The sequence below is a fragment of the Palaemon carinicauda genome, chromosome 20 (genome assembly GCF_036898095.1).
Source record: "Palaemon carinicauda isolate YSFRI2023 chromosome 20, ASM3689809v2, whole genome shotgun sequence".
Lineage (NCBI taxonomy): Eukaryota > Metazoa > Arthropoda > Malacostraca > Decapoda > Palaemonidae > Palaemon > Palaemon carinicauda.
The window spans coordinates 109,314,645-109,332,144 of NC_090744.1; the positions used below are offsets into that span (position 1 = coordinate 109,314,645).

The 17,500-nt window shown below is 35.8% G+C and overlaps 1 long non-coding RNA gene across 5 annotated transcripts in view; it reads right to left on the minus strand.

The window, feature by feature from the left end:
- Nucleotides 1–14,843, minus strand: part of LOC137659596 (uncharacterized) — a 197,093-nt gene extending 182,250 nt beyond the window's left edge. For 4 of the 5 annotated variants that reach the window (XR_011047595.1, XR_011047594.1, XR_011047590.1 and 1 more), the window contains exons 1-2: nt 14,745–14,825; nt 6,394–6,493 (exon numbers count right to left, since the gene is read on the minus strand). This is a non-coding gene — a long non-coding RNA (uncharacterized lncRNA). Of the gene's footprint in view, nt 1–6,393; nt 6,494–14,744 lie in introns of all 5 variants that reach the window. The other variant, XR_011047591.1, reaches the window with a different exon arrangement.
- Nucleotides 14,844–17,500: the final 2,657 nt, after the last annotated feature.

The window sequence follows — 17,500 nt, forward strand, 5'->3', positions numbered from 1 at the left end:
TATATATAAATATATATATATATATATATATATATATATATTTATATATATATATATATATATATATATATATATATATATATATATATATATATATATATATATATTTATATACATATATATATATATATATATATATATATATATATATATATATATATATAAACTATATATGAAATTTAGATATATGATCTACATATGTGTGTATATATATATATATATATATATATATATATATATATATATATATATATATATATATATATATATATACATTTATACATATATATATATATATATATATATATATATATATATATATATATATATGTATATTCATTTATATATATATACATATATATATATACATATATATATATATATATATATATATATATATATATATATATATATATATATATATATATATATATCAATTACTTATGTATACTGTATATAAATATAATGTACATATATATGGATATAGATAGATAAATAGATAGATAGATAACTATAGTGTACATTGCTAAACTAAGGAGACTTTGAAGGTGTTAAAAATCATAAAGATGTAACGTCTCTTAACCATAAATTTCATTAGAGAACTGAAAAATGAATAAGTTGAAAATAAAATTAGAAGATTAGAGTAGTTACTGGCAGGTGGTGGGGATGTTCCTCCCCCCAACCAATAATCTAAGTAGTCACTTGGATCTTCGCCTAGGGTTTTCAGCGTGGATGAGGCAGGAAGTGAAACTAAGGACCCAGGTTTGCATAGTTGAGAAATTCAAAAATTACTTTTAGAAATTTGTGATTTGTTCGTATATAAATACAAATCCTCGTCCTTTAGTAGTTGACTTGTCCTTAATTTTAAATCACGGGATGTTATTACACTCGTACCTGATAAGAGGTGCAGGAGTGTTGATTCTTACCACCTCCCAGCACTTGAGAATAGATTCTCATAGGTTGAGCTAGGTTTCTGTCTGTTGACTGATGGTCGAGAAGGGACCTATATCCTCAGAAGGACACAAGGTCATAATGTATGGCTAATCCATCCTCCCTCTCATAAGGAGGATGGGGGAGATGCTTCTATAACTGACTTGTATAGATCAATTGCTCAGTATGGAAACTTGCCTGCTTCAAAGTTTGATCCAGCAAATAATGGAATAACTGCTCCACCTACAGAAGGGAAAGGAGGAGAGGAGAAGGGCCATACTCTACCTGTAATCCTAGAATAATGTTGTGACTATTATTTTAGATGAGAAGTTTCTTGTCCCATAGGGAGCTCGGTAAGCTACACAACCTGCTGAGTAGCTACCACAAGTCACAGTGAAAACATATCTTAAGTCTTATGAGTATACTCCCATGAATAGTGATCTATAATGATTGCCTAGTGCCTCCAGACTCGAGTATTTAGCACCTGCACCACTGGCAGGTTTTAAGGTAGATCAAATATTCTGGGGTAGTAATCCTGTGGGAGTGCATGTTCAATTGTTCCCACAAAACCAGAATAAAACCGCATCAGGAATTCTCATTCCTTCCATACTAAAGGAAGATTAGCAATGTCTCACCCAAAGAATAGGTAGTTAAGTCATCCATGCCCTGTTAGTCGCCTTTGTAGGGAGGAGAGAAAGAAGGATTGAAGTTATGGCTGCTTAGATTATAGGTCTTTGCAATGAAATACTGAACCAAGGATGTTAAGATGATTTTCTATCCTTCAGAATGGCTAGTGTTTTCCAACTTGCTACACCACAACTAACCCTGGTTCAAGCAAATCCATTTAAGAGATCTGAGGACTTGTGGAAATGTTCCAAGCGGATAGTCAGAGGCAAAGACTGACTATTCTGACTCCTCACAAGTAAAGTAATTCTCTTGAAGAGTTCCAGTCTGAATCCAAGGTTAATGCTTGGATTAGGGAATGACCGGTTATCACTACCCCAGAAATTGAAGAGGTTCCCAGATAAAGGAAGGATTATGAATATCTCACCCAGGTACCATGCTACCTGTGGCTGCTAGGTAGTGGATCAAGGGCTCTCTGAATCTCGATGTCTATTGACCGTTGAGTAATCGAGAGACATAGAAAGAGGCATGGAAAGGCGTAAGAGTCTAGGATTCACGGAGTTATTGGAAGGTGATTTCCCAATTTACCGAGTCTGCAACTGGGAGAATCCCAGAAGTTTATCATACTGCAAGATGAACAGAATGAGTAATGGTGAGAAACTAAGCCTTTCTGTAGTGCAATGATGTAGAGATAGCCTAAAACCATACAACTGGACTCTGTAGATTAACTGTGTTTGCTTGATCAGTGTTCTTGAATTAAAAGAACCTTGCGCAGACCTGCGGGTAGACATGTTGATTGAAAGGGCTCAAAACACTAGTGTGAACATCTTGTTAGTGGTAGCCAATTAGAAAAACTGGGATTTGAATTGGTTGTCTCTTTCCTCAAAGAAAAAGATGAGTAAATCATCCGTTAGGACAGTGGGAATGGATCCAAGAGTAAAAGTCTTTAAAGTCTACAGATACGCAGTTGTTGTCATTGTTATGATGGACTGTACACAGCTAGTCTGAATTGCATCTGGGGAACCAGGCATGAAGACCAAATACTGATCTCCAATTCCCTGTACACTATTACCTTTGTAATAGTACACTGTAGAAGTCTGTGAACCTTCTCAGCGGCCTTCGTGTCGCCTCCATTCCTGCCATTATGGGGCCAGTTTCGGTAGATCACAAGTAAAATAAGCAAAAATCCCTCATAGAAGTTGTATGTAGTCATTGAATTTCATGTTTCCTTCAGCCTTTATTCCTATCTCTCTTCCTGGAGGGCCATGTCACATGTCAATGGGAGCAGTTTTGTCCAAGCCTTTCCAGGGAAGAAGAGCCAGATTCTCAGTACTTGCTAAAGGTTGATGGGGCTCTTGGAAGTTACCCTTGAAGAGCCTGAACCCTTAGCGGTAAACTGATCAGGGGAAGAAGGGGATTGTCTGTGCCTTCTTCCATCATTACTGCCTTGATGCTGTTCCTTCCGTGAGAACTGGGAGGCAACTCTTGTACCAATGCATTCCATAAGGGACTCTACTGTCTTGACTCCCTTGCCTGAAAAAGTGGGAGGCAATCATTCCTTTTCCCTGGTTTTCAAAGGTCCCATGGGTCATCTGAATGTTGCATTAAGAAGCCTTTGTTCTTAGCATTTTATCAGATCAAATTGACAAACCTTAGATCGTAGTGCAGATCTTAGCTGTGATAGCATAGCGATCAAACCATGATAGAACTTGGAAGCTGGCCATGGAAGGAAGATAAATGATAGATGACTTAGATGTCGAGACATTATGTCCCGATTCCATCGAGGCCCCTACTGTCAGAGTGGATTATTCTGGTTGGTTGATTGGGGAGGGGGTCTGTGAAAAGTTCAGGAACCAATATGCTATCAATCATTATAATGTAAGGAATTCCATTTCATAAAGGAAGTCAGAACTGCCATACTCTGCAGTCCTAAGGATAGCCGTCTCTGGCACCTTCTTCCTGAAGAAATACACAAGAGACCTTTGTTGGAGTGGATCCTTGCTGACAACTATGTGCACATGACGTGGCATCTCAGTAATTGTAAGTGCGCCAAGATTGGAATTGAGAAATCACCTATTCCAACATTTTTATTTTCTCACTGATAAAAAATTTTGGCATTTCGTAAAACTTAAGTCACAGATCAGGCTGATTCAGGAAAGAGCTAGGTTGAGGAATAGTATCAGCGAGGTGGAGGATCTCGCTCGATGCTATCATCAAAGCATACCAGGAACATCTCTGTGCAGGAAAAATGCAAGCGCTTCTGCCAACGTGCCGACCTGCAGCATTCATACTTGGTTTCACATGAGAATGAGTACTGGAAGTATGAGCTTCCCTACTTCCTACCAAAAATCCTTCTTGGGGGTTCGGCTTTTGGTACAGTCCTACTCCTCCTACAAAACCACACTGAGGAAATGGTCTATGTCTCAAGCAACTACACCAGATTAAGTCATACTGTGCATCACTGAACCATCCTCATCCCCATCTATGATAAGAGTTGTGAAGTTAATTGGTACAGCTGAACTAATTCTCTAGTAGCTAAAAGGTGATGAACCCTTAAGGAACAAGTGTATGCTCCAATCGTTGTTGAAGATCATAGTTCCCAATCGCAAGATCGCAAGTTCCCTGATTACTGTACATGACTGGATTGACGAGTTTTTAATCACTGTAGACATTTGTAGATTTCACAATTGCTGTTAACATTCATAGAATTCCCAATTGCACTAAGCAATTATAAGTTTTCCCAATCGCAGTAGACTACTGTAAGGTTCCTGATCATGGTTACCAGTCTTAAGTTTTGTGATTTTGGCATATGGCCAATCCCATGGGAAAATGCCATTCGGGAAGAGGATGCGTGAGGCAGCCTGTCTTGTAAGGCATGAACGTTCAGAACATTACTAGGACAAGCCACATAATGGCAAGGCACAAGGAAATCTCTGGCTCGTGGCTATACAGCCTGTCAGAAGATGGAAATGGTTTTAGGAAACTCTTCCATCGTACCAAATAATAGAAAGGAAGGATGAAGCCGATGTCAGAAGCTCTGAGTTCTATAAGTCATTGAAGACACCCGTAGGTCACTCAAGAAGATATGTTAAATGTAGCATTGAACAAGCATGGGAAATACACGAACCTTGTAGCCAAACGTATTCTCGGGGAAATAAGCATTTCTGGTACATAACATCTCAAAATATACTCTATGTAATGTATTCAAGGGCTTTTACTCCCCATCAAGAAAACGATAGCTCGTTCTCATATTAGGACGATTGCTAGCAACAGGCGTGCGAGCACTTACATCACATACCACTCAGTGTCGAGTACACTCTTTGTAATGACTATTTGGCGATGGGTATGATCTTTATACATATCGACCTCATGTACTTTGAGATTGTAGGAGATGCATAACTATGTTTATTGGACCTATTGAGATGATGAATTTCTCTTTAAGTATAGCAAGAGCATTCAGTTCAGGGCACTGCTTACGGTACGAGTCCGACGATAGCTAGAAAATGGCGTGTACTGATGTTTGTTTCCAGAGAAATTACTTTTGTTGTGCAACTTAACCCTCACTCCCCCAAAGGCTTGATGGTATTCATGCAGCTAATGAGGAGAGGGAAGAGGTCCTTACTCCTACCTTGTGAAATTCATTGGTGAATAAAGAACCATCAAGTTTTTGGTCTTACTAGAAGGTGAATATGAGCTCTATTAGATGAGTGTAGCTTTCTAGAAGGGTGTGTGTGAACCTTCGAGAATTCCTGGTAAGAGGCATAGCATCAAGAACAGATAATTGTTTACCACATAAGGGAACACAGTACTTGCGATCAGACGATCATGTCCAAGCAGTTAGGTGCGCTTGTTTGGTAATAGATAGGAATGCACAAGCATTATTATTATTATTATTATTATTATTATTATTATTATTATGATTACTAGCCAAGCTACAACCCTAGTTGGAAAAGCAGGATGCTATAAGCCCGAGGAATCCAACAGGGAAAATAAACCAGTGAGGAAAGGAAATAAGGAAATAAATAAACGATATCAAGAGTAGTGAAAATAAGAAAAAAAAAAAACATTTTAAAAACATTAACAGCATTAAAACAGATGTTTGATTTATAAACTACAAAAGGTCCTATGCAAGCCTGTTCAACATAAAAACATTTGCTATGAGTTTGAACTTTAGGTTCTACTGATTCAACTACCCAATTAGGAAGATCATTCCACAACTTGGTCACAACTGGAATAAAACTTTTAGAGTACTGTATAGTATTGAGCCTCATGATGAAGAAGACCTGACCATTAGAATTAATGCAAAACTAGTATTATAAACAGGATAGAACTGTCCGGGATCTGAATGTACAGTAAAGGATGGTCAGAATTATGAAAAATCTTATGCAACATGCATAATGAACTAATTGAACGATGGTGCCAGAGATTAATATCTAGATTAGGAATAAGAAATTTAATAGACCGAAGTTCCTGTCCAACAAATTAAGATGAGAATCAGCAGCTGAAGACCACACAGGAGAATAATACTCGAAATAAAGTAAAATGAAAGAATTAAAACATTTGAATGCTCTAGGTCAGATGAATGAGTGTGAATAGCTAGGTGAGGTGGTGTAAGATTGTGAGCAGGTAAGGTAGTGCATGATTGCGAGCAGGTGAGATGGTGCACATTCGATCACAAGCAGGTTAGATGGTGCAAGATTGATCACGAGCAGGAGAGAGAGTGCAAGATTGATCACGAGCAGGAGAGAGAGTGCATGATTGATCACAAGCAGGTGAGATAGTGTATGATCAATCAAGAGAAGGTATGGTGACCTTTTTGTAGATGCAGGGAAGTCTTACCTGAGATCTTAGATGAACCAAAGGAAAGCTGAAGTACCGAGGTCTCATTACAAGGGAATGGTACCGGACGTGAAGGAGATTCTTTAGGAACCTTGAAGACCTGATTAAGAAAAAGAAAGGGTATATTCAATCCAGAGAGAAGGAGAGGGTGGGAAGGAGAGAGAAAACCATTTGAGGGACATGATATAATTATAGATACTTATGATACTTTAATAACGACCCACGTGAATGGAAGGCACACCATATCCATGTAACTCTGGTCAGAGCAGAGGAGCAATGAGATAAATGTTTATTTGCTACCAAAAGAAGCATTTTAAGAACATGCCAGGTTGCCTTTTTAGTTTATGGGAGCAGTATATTAATAAATAAATAAAAACTTCTTAACTCCTGGCAGCCTGCAGTTACCCTGCAGCACCATATATAGTCATAATTAACTGAGAATTTTGAAATAAAGTAATTGATTTTATTTCTTTTAATTTACCATTGAATTTGAAGCGATTCTGAAGAACTTTTAAATGCTCAATTCAACTGTTAATCCTTATTTCTGCATACATGTAAACAATATAGAAATTATTGTTTTCCTTTGGCCTAAAGGTTTCTGGGGCCTAAACCTTTTTTGGCCTAAATTTCATAAGGCCTAGATTTGTGATGAAATAACAGGTTCACAGCTGAATATAATACAGACTACTCATCCTAAATTCCCAGCAGGAGGGTGCAGGCACTTAAGCCCAGCAGGGACTGGTCATCTGCCTCCAGTATATCAGAAGTGCTTGTTACACTGGGATCATACTCCAGTTAACCTCACAAAGGTACACATCAAAATTCCTAAAAAATAAAAATTTTACGTTGTTATACCTTTCAGGGTGCCTCTTCCACTGATCAAAAGTGAGAGTGCACTCGACAAAAACTAAAGACTATAACAAAAACAAAATAAGCGAAAATTTCCAATAGTGATGGTGAAAATTATAAGGAACGTGGTAGCAACACATTTTTTAAGCAAATATCCAAAGACAAAAGTGACTCGACTCAGTCTGACAGGTAGTTGGCTTATTCATACCAACCTATTCTTACCACCATAGCTACCTTGTTAATTATTCATTTGCCTTTTCAGCTTGTGTATAAGTTATCTCTTATTTATAGGACAAAAGATATATGTTAATGTTGAATCAGATGGTTCCCCAATAGGGCCCTCATAATTCTTGCTTAGAGTGGGGCAATGTAATGCATATTCAACAATATTTTGGTGGTTATTAGGAGTATATGTGTGCAATGCGAAAATCATTGTTCACTTTAAATTTAAGCCAATACATCAAGTGAGACTTATTTGTAGAAATTCCTTGTAATCTTCATTTATTAATGTATCTTAATCCTTTTCAGTGTTAAACAATCTATAAAAAAAAATTGTTTCCTACTATTTTCCTTTACTAACGTTAGCTTCAGAAGGGATCATATATCTCAACAAAGAGGAGGTTCTTTTATTACAAGAATCTTGCGTGCAGTTTCCATGCTTTATCCCTTTAAGTTGAATATATTGCATACAATGCTCCTCAAATATGTTGTGCTACATAGTCTGCTTATATTTACATAATAGATATGATACTAATTTTTCTTACTTTATATGTGAGCCATATATTAATTCAATGGGTTATCTCTTGTGCCCATTTCCAACCTTTAATGTTGGTTCAAACCATGAATATTTTTTCTTATCATGGATTCCGAGTGGTAAATGGTGTTTTATAGGTGGGGATACCATAAAACATGTATTACCCCGTGTACGAATGAGACCAGCATTAATCACACCAAACCAGTTGGAAAAACACCCGGGATTTGGTTGGGAAAAAACAAAACAATGAAAGACCGATGCATTACATCTAAACCTTGGAAAAACACCTGGGGTTTGAGTGGAGGAAAAAAAACAATGAAAGACTGATGCATTACATCTAAACCTTGGAAAAACACCTGGGCTTTGGGTGGGAAAAACAATGAAAGACTGATGCATTACATCTAAATCTTGGAAAAACACCTGGGCTTTGGGTGGGAAAAAAAAAAAAAACAATGAGAGACTGATGCATCACATCTAAACCTTGGAAAAACACCTGGCCTTTGGGTGAAAAAAAGCAATGAAAGACTGATGCATCACACCTAAACCTTTGAAAAACACCTGGGATTTGGGTGGAAAAAAAAAACAATGAAAGACTGATGCATCATATCTAAACCTTGGAAAAACACCTGGGCTTTGGGTGAAAAAAAAAAGCAATGAAAGACTGATGCATCACACCTAAACCTTTGAAAAACACCTGGGCTTTGGGTGAAAAAAAAAAAACAATGAAAGACTGATGCATCACATCTAAACCTTGGAAAAACACCTGGGCTTTGTGTGGAAAAAACAAAAAAAACAATGAAAGACTGATGCATCACATCTAAATCTTGGAAAAACACCTGGGCTTTGGGTGAAAAAAAAAAAACAATGAAAGACTGGTGCATCATATCTAAACCTTGGAAAAACACCTGGGCTTTGGGTGAAAAAAAAAAGCAATGAAAGACTGATGCATCACACCTAAACCTTGGAAAAACACCTGGGCTTTGGGTGAAAAAAAAAAGCAATGAAAGACTGATGCATCACACCTAAACCTTGGAAAAACACCAGGGCTTTGTGTGGAAAAAACAAAAAACAAAACAAAACAATGAAAGACTGATGCATCGCATCTAAACCCCATCCACCTAACATATCCTAAGGTGATAGGTGGTCGTCCTCATTGATTGGAGTCTTCACATACTATAACTACCCCACTTATTAATCAATGATTATATATCACTTGGTAAACCTCAAACAGAGCTTAAGTACATCACACTTACCTTAATTAAATGCCAGTATAAATACTGTATTATCACTAAAACTCTTATTACACTTGTGGGAACCAGCGATTCAATGAAGAGAGCTTTACTGTGTGTTTTCCTCGCAAACACTTTCTACTAAAACATCGGCTATCAAGTAACTCGGCAGGCTCTAAGAAATGGTAGTTACATAAAACCGTAAGACCTGTAGTATGAAACTTTTGGAAGTTTCATTTGGTTCAGAAGGTCAGTAAAAATGTCCTTGATATTAAAAAATCCGAAGCCCATATGACCATAGCAGGGGTACTATTCATCATTGATTTCTAAAGCAGCAAAAATATTGAGACAACCATAAATATATGATACTTTAATTTCTAGCCAAATGAATGAACCATATATTTCCCATTCGTTATTTCGTTTTTTTTTATACATTTTTACCGTGAATATTGGAGCAAACCACCCGTTCATGAGTTGTCCAAACCACCTCCCATACAATAACAATTTTGGGGAACCCCAGTGGGGAAACATGGGTTGCGGGTAGGGAAACACCAAAGACAAGTGACTTACAGTAATAGTAATGATAAAAAATGGGGGAACCCCAGTGGGGAAACATGGGTTGTGGGTTGGGAAACACCAAGAACTAGTGATTTACATCACTAGTAATAATAAAAAATGCATAATAAACACAGGATAACCTATTGGTTTGTGTAAATGTCGTGAAGTTAAAGTACCATAATTACCTATGATTCACATCCGTCGCGTCACTCACAAATAAACATTATCCTACAGCTCATCTGGTCCGGCAAGTGGTACCTGGATGTGTTGCACAAAGTCACTATTTAAGTATCATAATTAACTATAATCTATATCACCTCCATAAAATTCACTTTGTTCCATTGTGGATCGGTTTGCTCACAAATAAACATCTCATTGCTCCCCATTTCTGGTAAGCACTGCATGGATGAGTTCTGTACACCAATCATGTGTCATTATTTCCAGGTATTTTTTACCTTCTACTAGCAACAATAGCTATATATTGAACAGTGCGTGCTCTAAACATAATCAATGATTTAAATAGATGAAATTACAATAGATTTGTAATCAATGTGGAACTGAAGTAGATGGGGAGAAATGACTTGTAGAACAACAACCGGGATCATATGCATAAATATCTAGAAGTTCTTAATTCGTTCAAAAATCCAGCTAATGATTACTTCATACAAGAAACAAAGCGGCCAGACGCAAAGGCAAGCAGCAACCTGCAATCATTCTTTCAAAAGTAAGCAATAGACGTAGACAATTAAACGTTGTTCACATTCTAATCGAGAAACATGTAAGATATGCCCCAGTCCCCATTAGTCATACAGAGAAAAATATTAAATTAGCCAGGACTCTTCCATTTCTTTTAGCGAACTTCAGTTTGGCTAGAAATTAAAGTACCATATATTAACAAGCTTTTTACCAATTTGTGCCACTTTATATCTATGGTTCTCTTGCCTCTTTAAGATTAAAACAAAATATGTCCAAACTGTTATAAATCTACCACTTCTTATAAGCAAATCCCATTTCCAAGATATTCAACTATTATACAGTTACCAAGTTTTATGCTTTGAATTCTTTTTAATTGTGTATTAGGTAAGGTTTCGATGAGCAACGTTGTATATTCTTTTATATTACAAAACTTAGCAATTTACAGAAAATGTTTTATAACTGTTTGAGTTATGCTTTAAACAGGAATGTGTGGTGTAGTAGGTCAAATTAGGACATATCTCTGTAATTTGAATAAATCTACAGCGTTGCATATAAAGCTAGGATATATTCTAATTTAATTCTATCTACAGTATTGTAAGTGACATTAGGTGGGGGAGAGTGTTAGTCTGGCTTGGTAAGGATCCCACATCCTAGATTAGGTTAAACTTAGTACACATGGTAAAATTATAGAACATGGAACTACATTTCCAATAGAAAAAAAAACTTTTCCTACAGTAAATATTGTACTTTCAACGAATTTGATCTTTATTTCTACAGCAAATAAACCGTTCACCAGTTATCCCACCCCCTTCCCGACAGACGCTGGTGAGAACCTGGTTCTTTAGGGGCGAGGGGTGAAAACAGGAAAAGTGATAATTTAACTTTCGAAATTTGTAAAAGGCCACAGAACCTAACAAAACCACCTAACCTAACCTAGCAGTTCCCAGGTCCCAGACGAAACTGGGGGCAAGCCCCCAGAGCCCCCTTCACAGGTCACAAACCTGACCTGGTTACAGACCACTCCTTAACAGCTCACAAACTCAAAGTAAATCTAAAATAATTCCTTACCTTATGATTAACACCTACGTGTTATTTGTCTTGGTAATCTTCACAATCAAGTTACAATAAAAAATGCGTTGGTCTTCTCTAAAAGATAACTTAGAATCGCATTTAGGACACTATGAGCAGAAGCGGATATGTGTGGTTTGTAAAATGTAAAAAAAATTTAAAATAATTTAAAGGGAATAGGATGCAAATATTTTATGTATTTATCGTGGATTATCATGCGTCCCAGAAAATAATTTGTAGAGAAGAAAAGGCTAATTTTACCATTATTTACCAATTCACCAATAAAACCCCCGGCTTCCACTGGTTGGCCCCCATTACCGTAGGATATATTAGGATATATCTTATTATTTATTTGCGTCAGAAATAAGGAGTAATTTTCGAGAAAACAGGAGTTCTATATAAAACCGCATTCATTTATTAGCAAAGTTTTTTCCATGTTTTTCTATAATAATACACATTCCTTTAATCTAGATAAGTGGTAAGGTACGGAAAGGTAGTAAATCTTGTTTAAACATACAAGACAACCCCATTTTTTGCTGTATATAATAGGCAGCACTGTGTAGTAATGCTTTAATAGGGTTGCCTTTAACTTTGAATGTCTGGCACATGATTTTGGATGTAGCATTTAATGTTGTAGGCTAGATTATGGAAGGGCATGTCGGGATGCACCCACTTAATTTGATTCAATTTCCATTTTCTTAAGTCTTGGTAGGTGGGATATGAGTTCAGGCTTACTAGGTTTAGACCTGTTGCTTAGGTTAAGACATTATTGTCCTGTATATGTAAACTTGTTTGTGTAATATTTTTTAATGGACGATGAATTGATGAGATTATAAAGAATTTTTTGGGCGTCTCCCTTTCCGGATTAGGGCATTACATTCAATATGTGCTCAACTCTATCCTAAAATCCAGATTTCCTAACCGGGCCCTCCATAAACTGAGAGTTGAGATACATAAGCCTTATTGGGTGGTTTATTCATACTTAGAAGATGTCATGCCTATTCCGTTTTTTTTTTTTCTAAGGATCTAATACACTAAACAAAGTACCTGTAGAATAATCCAACCTCAGAATATTAGGTGCACACCGTTACCCAAGCTACCAGAATTCTCAGATTTAGAAAAAATATAGCACACCAATATTATTTCAACATCTACATAGTTTGATTGGGTATTAGTGAGAAATAAGTTTGGTTATCTACCTATTTCTAATAGCTGAGTATCATATGATAAAAGGGTAAATATATTAAACTATAAATTTCTAACCAAACAGATGATTCCTCTATTTTTCCTGCTCATTATCCCGTGTTTTATCCGTCTGACTATAAATACTGAACAAACCACCCGTTCATGAGTTTTCCATCATCCACTATATAATAATAATTATGGGGTAGCCTATCCCAGGGGATAACCCCATAAACAAGTTATTTGTAGCAATAATGTTGGTCAGAAATGTATACCAACAAAATAACCAGTTAGAAAAATATATGGTTCATGTAACTGGCGCTAAATTCAAGTATTACAATTATGATTTACAGCACAGCCCCCTTATGGTTCTTATTCTGACATGGCTTGCTTCAATCGCAAATAAACAATTATCTCAGTGCTCTTCAGCACTGAAGCGGTATATGGATGCGCTGTGCTTGCCATCTCAATGGATCACCTTAAGTATTATAATTACCTATAATTTATATCACGTCTCTCAGATAGTTTTTGCTCAGCTGTGGCTCGCTTTGCTCGCAAATAAAGAATCTCACTGCGGAGCCTTTGTAGGGTGACGGCCAGATCCCGTAGAAAACGTGAATATTCTGAACTGTGGCTGTCGTTCTAAAAACGATTTTGGCGGGAGAAGCTAACTTAAAAAACCCACCTAACCTATGCTAAAAGCCGTATCCTTACCCAGGGGGCTTCGCCAGCCCGGAACCCCCCCCCCCTCCCCCATTACACAACAGTTTCCTCACCTACGAGTACGACGGGAGAAGCTAACTTAAAAACCCACCTAACCTATGCTGAAAGCCGTGTCCTTACCCAGGGGGCTGCGCCCCCCCCCCCCCCTGGACCCGCCCTAACACAACATATTTAAGATCTGTAGACCATTTCCAAACGTTTTTATTCTATACAAGATAACAGTCGGAGCGATAATAAGCAAATTAGGCCGCTTGGCCGTAGCGCTACAAACTACCCCTCACTACTGCTCTATTCTGGGAAGTGGAACATGAATCAGCTGTGCATGCCAATCTTGGGAATTTGTTTTTCACATGAACAACAATAACAAATTACTGAACAAATTGTTTTAAACGTAATCAGTGACCGAAATAAATTAAATTAAAATAAATTTCGAAATAGAATAAATTCCCGTGGAAAACGTTTACTTTCGACAGTAGTCATGGTGGAACTGATTAAAATGAAGTCGAATGGGAAAAAGGGCGCTTGTAAAACTCATGCATAAATATCAGGATGCTCTTAATCAGTTAAAAAGGCCAGCTAATGATGACGTCATAAAAAAAGCTGCCTAAAACGAATGCAAGCAATGCATGCACAGTAATCCACTATCATGCTTTCAAATCTAAGCAATTGATACAAAATTAAGTTTTGTTCACATTTTAGTTGATCGATACGTCAAGCTGTTATACTCCAGCCATTATTATTATTAATACTTGCTAAGCTAAAACACTAGTTGGAAAAGCAGGATGCTATAAGCCCGGGGAAAATAGCCCAGTGAGGAAAAATAAAATATCTTAAGAACAGTATCATTAAAATAAATATTTCCTATATAAACATTATTCATACTCTTAATGTAAATTCCAGTTTCACTAAAAAATAAAGTTACCATATATTAACTGTCAAAATACTAAAGTATCAAGTCACGATTTCGTTTTAAAATACGAAATAAAGATATAGTTTCACACAATTGAAAAACACATTAAAGAAACCTCTAAACCAGAGGCTTCTAGGTTGTTTCTAAGTTATATATCCTATTAAAACTAATAACAATTACACATTAGACTTGCACAGTCCAAATGACTTGGAACTACTAAGTTATGTCATTGGTAAAATGCCTATGACTGTCGACTCAAATTGGAGTAGGCTACTGTAGGCCTCCTAACATTGCAAACTACATATATAGCCACTATTATTTGAAAATAACTTCAATGCTACTTTAATATACATGACCTTGAACCTAAATTAACGGTACCAACCTTTGGACAAATGTCGGATATTCAATTACAGAAAATGTCGAAAATAAAGGAATGTATTCCAGTTTTTTTCCGCCTCCAACGCCATCCGGCAGACTAATGACACACCCGCTTGCGGAAGAATACATTTGGCAGGAATATTGGAATGTGGAAACTTTTTTTTTTCTTATTCAATCGTGTCTTTCTTTTGAATACAATGATATAGAGATAGAACTAAAGATACAATATCAAATACCTACTTAACTCCGTTTGTTTTACGATAAAAGGGAGGAAATACTATGAACTACTTTTCTGACTTTTTCCCAAACTTTTTCGGATCTTTTTGTAAGCAAACAAATGCATAGACATCCCAATGAAGAATGCATACATTCATATACCTTCATACACACGCAGATCACACACATATACACAAAGGATTACATGGGGACGTTTGTTAGTACTGTATACTATGTCAGGAAAAATAAGAGAAATGTAACATTGAATTAGACATGGACAAGAACACGAGGATCAAGTGATTGATTTTTATGTAACAGATATAAAACTGGAATAAAAGTAAATAAGAAAACACTGACTGAGTCGTAAAAGAACCTAGAAATATATTTGGAACTATGTGAACAGGCAATATTGAGAGTGTATATAACATTTACAAGTTATCATGATGGAAGTATACTGTTTGTCAGAGTGTATTTTTTTATTGCAAAACATACAGTAGGTATGAGAGACAAGGAAGTATTATGTTCCCTTGGCTGTTCAACATCTTTAAGAAAAGGGTGATTGAGAGGTCATAGAAAGGGCAATAGAATACATATAGGAGCAAAAGACGAAAGGTATAAGGAAAGGGATTATGTGTAGGTTATGGGAGGACGGATTTTTTTTCCTAAGGTAAGCATAAGCTCATTGCGGACTGCAAAATATGGGGAAAACAGTTTTCAAGGATATACATATTAATAAACTTGAAATTAATTTACATTTCTGTAAGGTGATAAGTGTAAATAAGAACAAAAATCGTGAACTAATTTATGTTAATACTGATTCTAGAACTATTTAATTGTATGACTCTTTTTAACTTTATCAAATGGACTAAGAATAAGATTTTTAGAATTCGCAAGTCCACAAAGGTGACAAGAAGTGTTCAAACAATTGGTTATGAACTTCAGATGTACCGTACGTTGAATTCAAAGTGTTATTGCATGAATGATTGTTAAGCTCATGTATCCTTATGAATTTTTTCAATGTAATTATTTTGCTAATTAAAAGCTCAGGATAGAAACGACTGGCGAAATCTAACCAAGGCCCTTTGCGTCAATAGGCGCAGAAGGAGATAATGAGGAATTATCTTTATCAACTTCAGAAGTGTCAGTAACTGATTTATTTGATGAAATTACCCTAAGAATAGCAATTTTAAATTTCTTATCATTATTCAGCTTGGTTATGTGATTTTCATTTCCAGTGACACTTCTAGAAGTGGAGAGTAATATTTGTATTAACTTGAGAGTTATCTCATCCCCACAATCCCATTCCACCAAATGAATCAGTTATAACTGATCCATTTGGTGGAATTACCTAAAAGAAAATAATTGTAAATTTCATAAAATAATTCTTGTGGGGTGACAAGAAGAGATAAGATACGGAATGAGGTAATTAGGGGTACCACAGGAGTTAGAAAACTATCAGATAAGATCCAAGAAAGTAGACTGGGGTGATATGGTCATGCCATGAGAAGAGATGAACAGTATATTGGGGGGAGAGTAATGGAAATGGAGGTACAGGGAACGAGAAGGAGAGGGAGACCAAAGCGAAGGTGGATGGACTGTATCAAGGATGACCTTCGATCAAAGGGATTAACCGGTGATGAAGTGTGGGACAGAAGTAGATGGAGAAAGCTGACCAGAAACATCGACCCCACATAGAAGTGGGAAAAGATGTAGACAAAGAAGAAGAATTCAGATCAGTTATACAATTTTCATTTTCATTGATATTTTTTCTCTAGAAGTAGGCTGATATTTGTATTGACTTAAGAACTACCAGTAACGGACCCATTTGCTGGAATTACCAAAAAAAATAATTGTGAATTTCATAAAATAATTCAGATTGGATATATAATATTATTTTTCAGTTATTTTTTTGTTCTAGAAGTGGAATAACATTTGTAATGTCTTCAGAGCTATCAGTAACTGATATATTTGTTAGAATTACCTGAAGAAAATTTAAATTGTGAATTTCATAAAATAATTAAGATTAGTTATTTAATTTTCATTTTCAGTGATAGCTTTTTTCTAGGAGTAATATTTGTATGAACTCGAAATGGGATTACCAGGCTCGTGACCCGGCTCATTAAAACGCAGTTATTTTGGTGATATTTTAAACAATACTGCTTTGGTTTCCGGACCAATTTCTTTCATTTAAAAACCATTTGAAAGATTTTTTATATTTTATATGGAAAGATTTAGAAAAAGGAATTTTTCATTACATTTTGCTTTATTGTGGATTATTTTATAGATATACAGAAGTCACTTTATGGTAACTATTTATTCACATGGCTAATACCATGCAAAATATTTGTCGATGAAATTAACTTTTCGTTAGGATGAGCCTAAGTAGGCCAAAAGTATATATATATATATATATATATATATATATATATATATATATATATATATATATATATATATATATATATATATATATATACATATATATATATATAATGTATATATATATATATATATATATATATATATATATATAGATATATATAT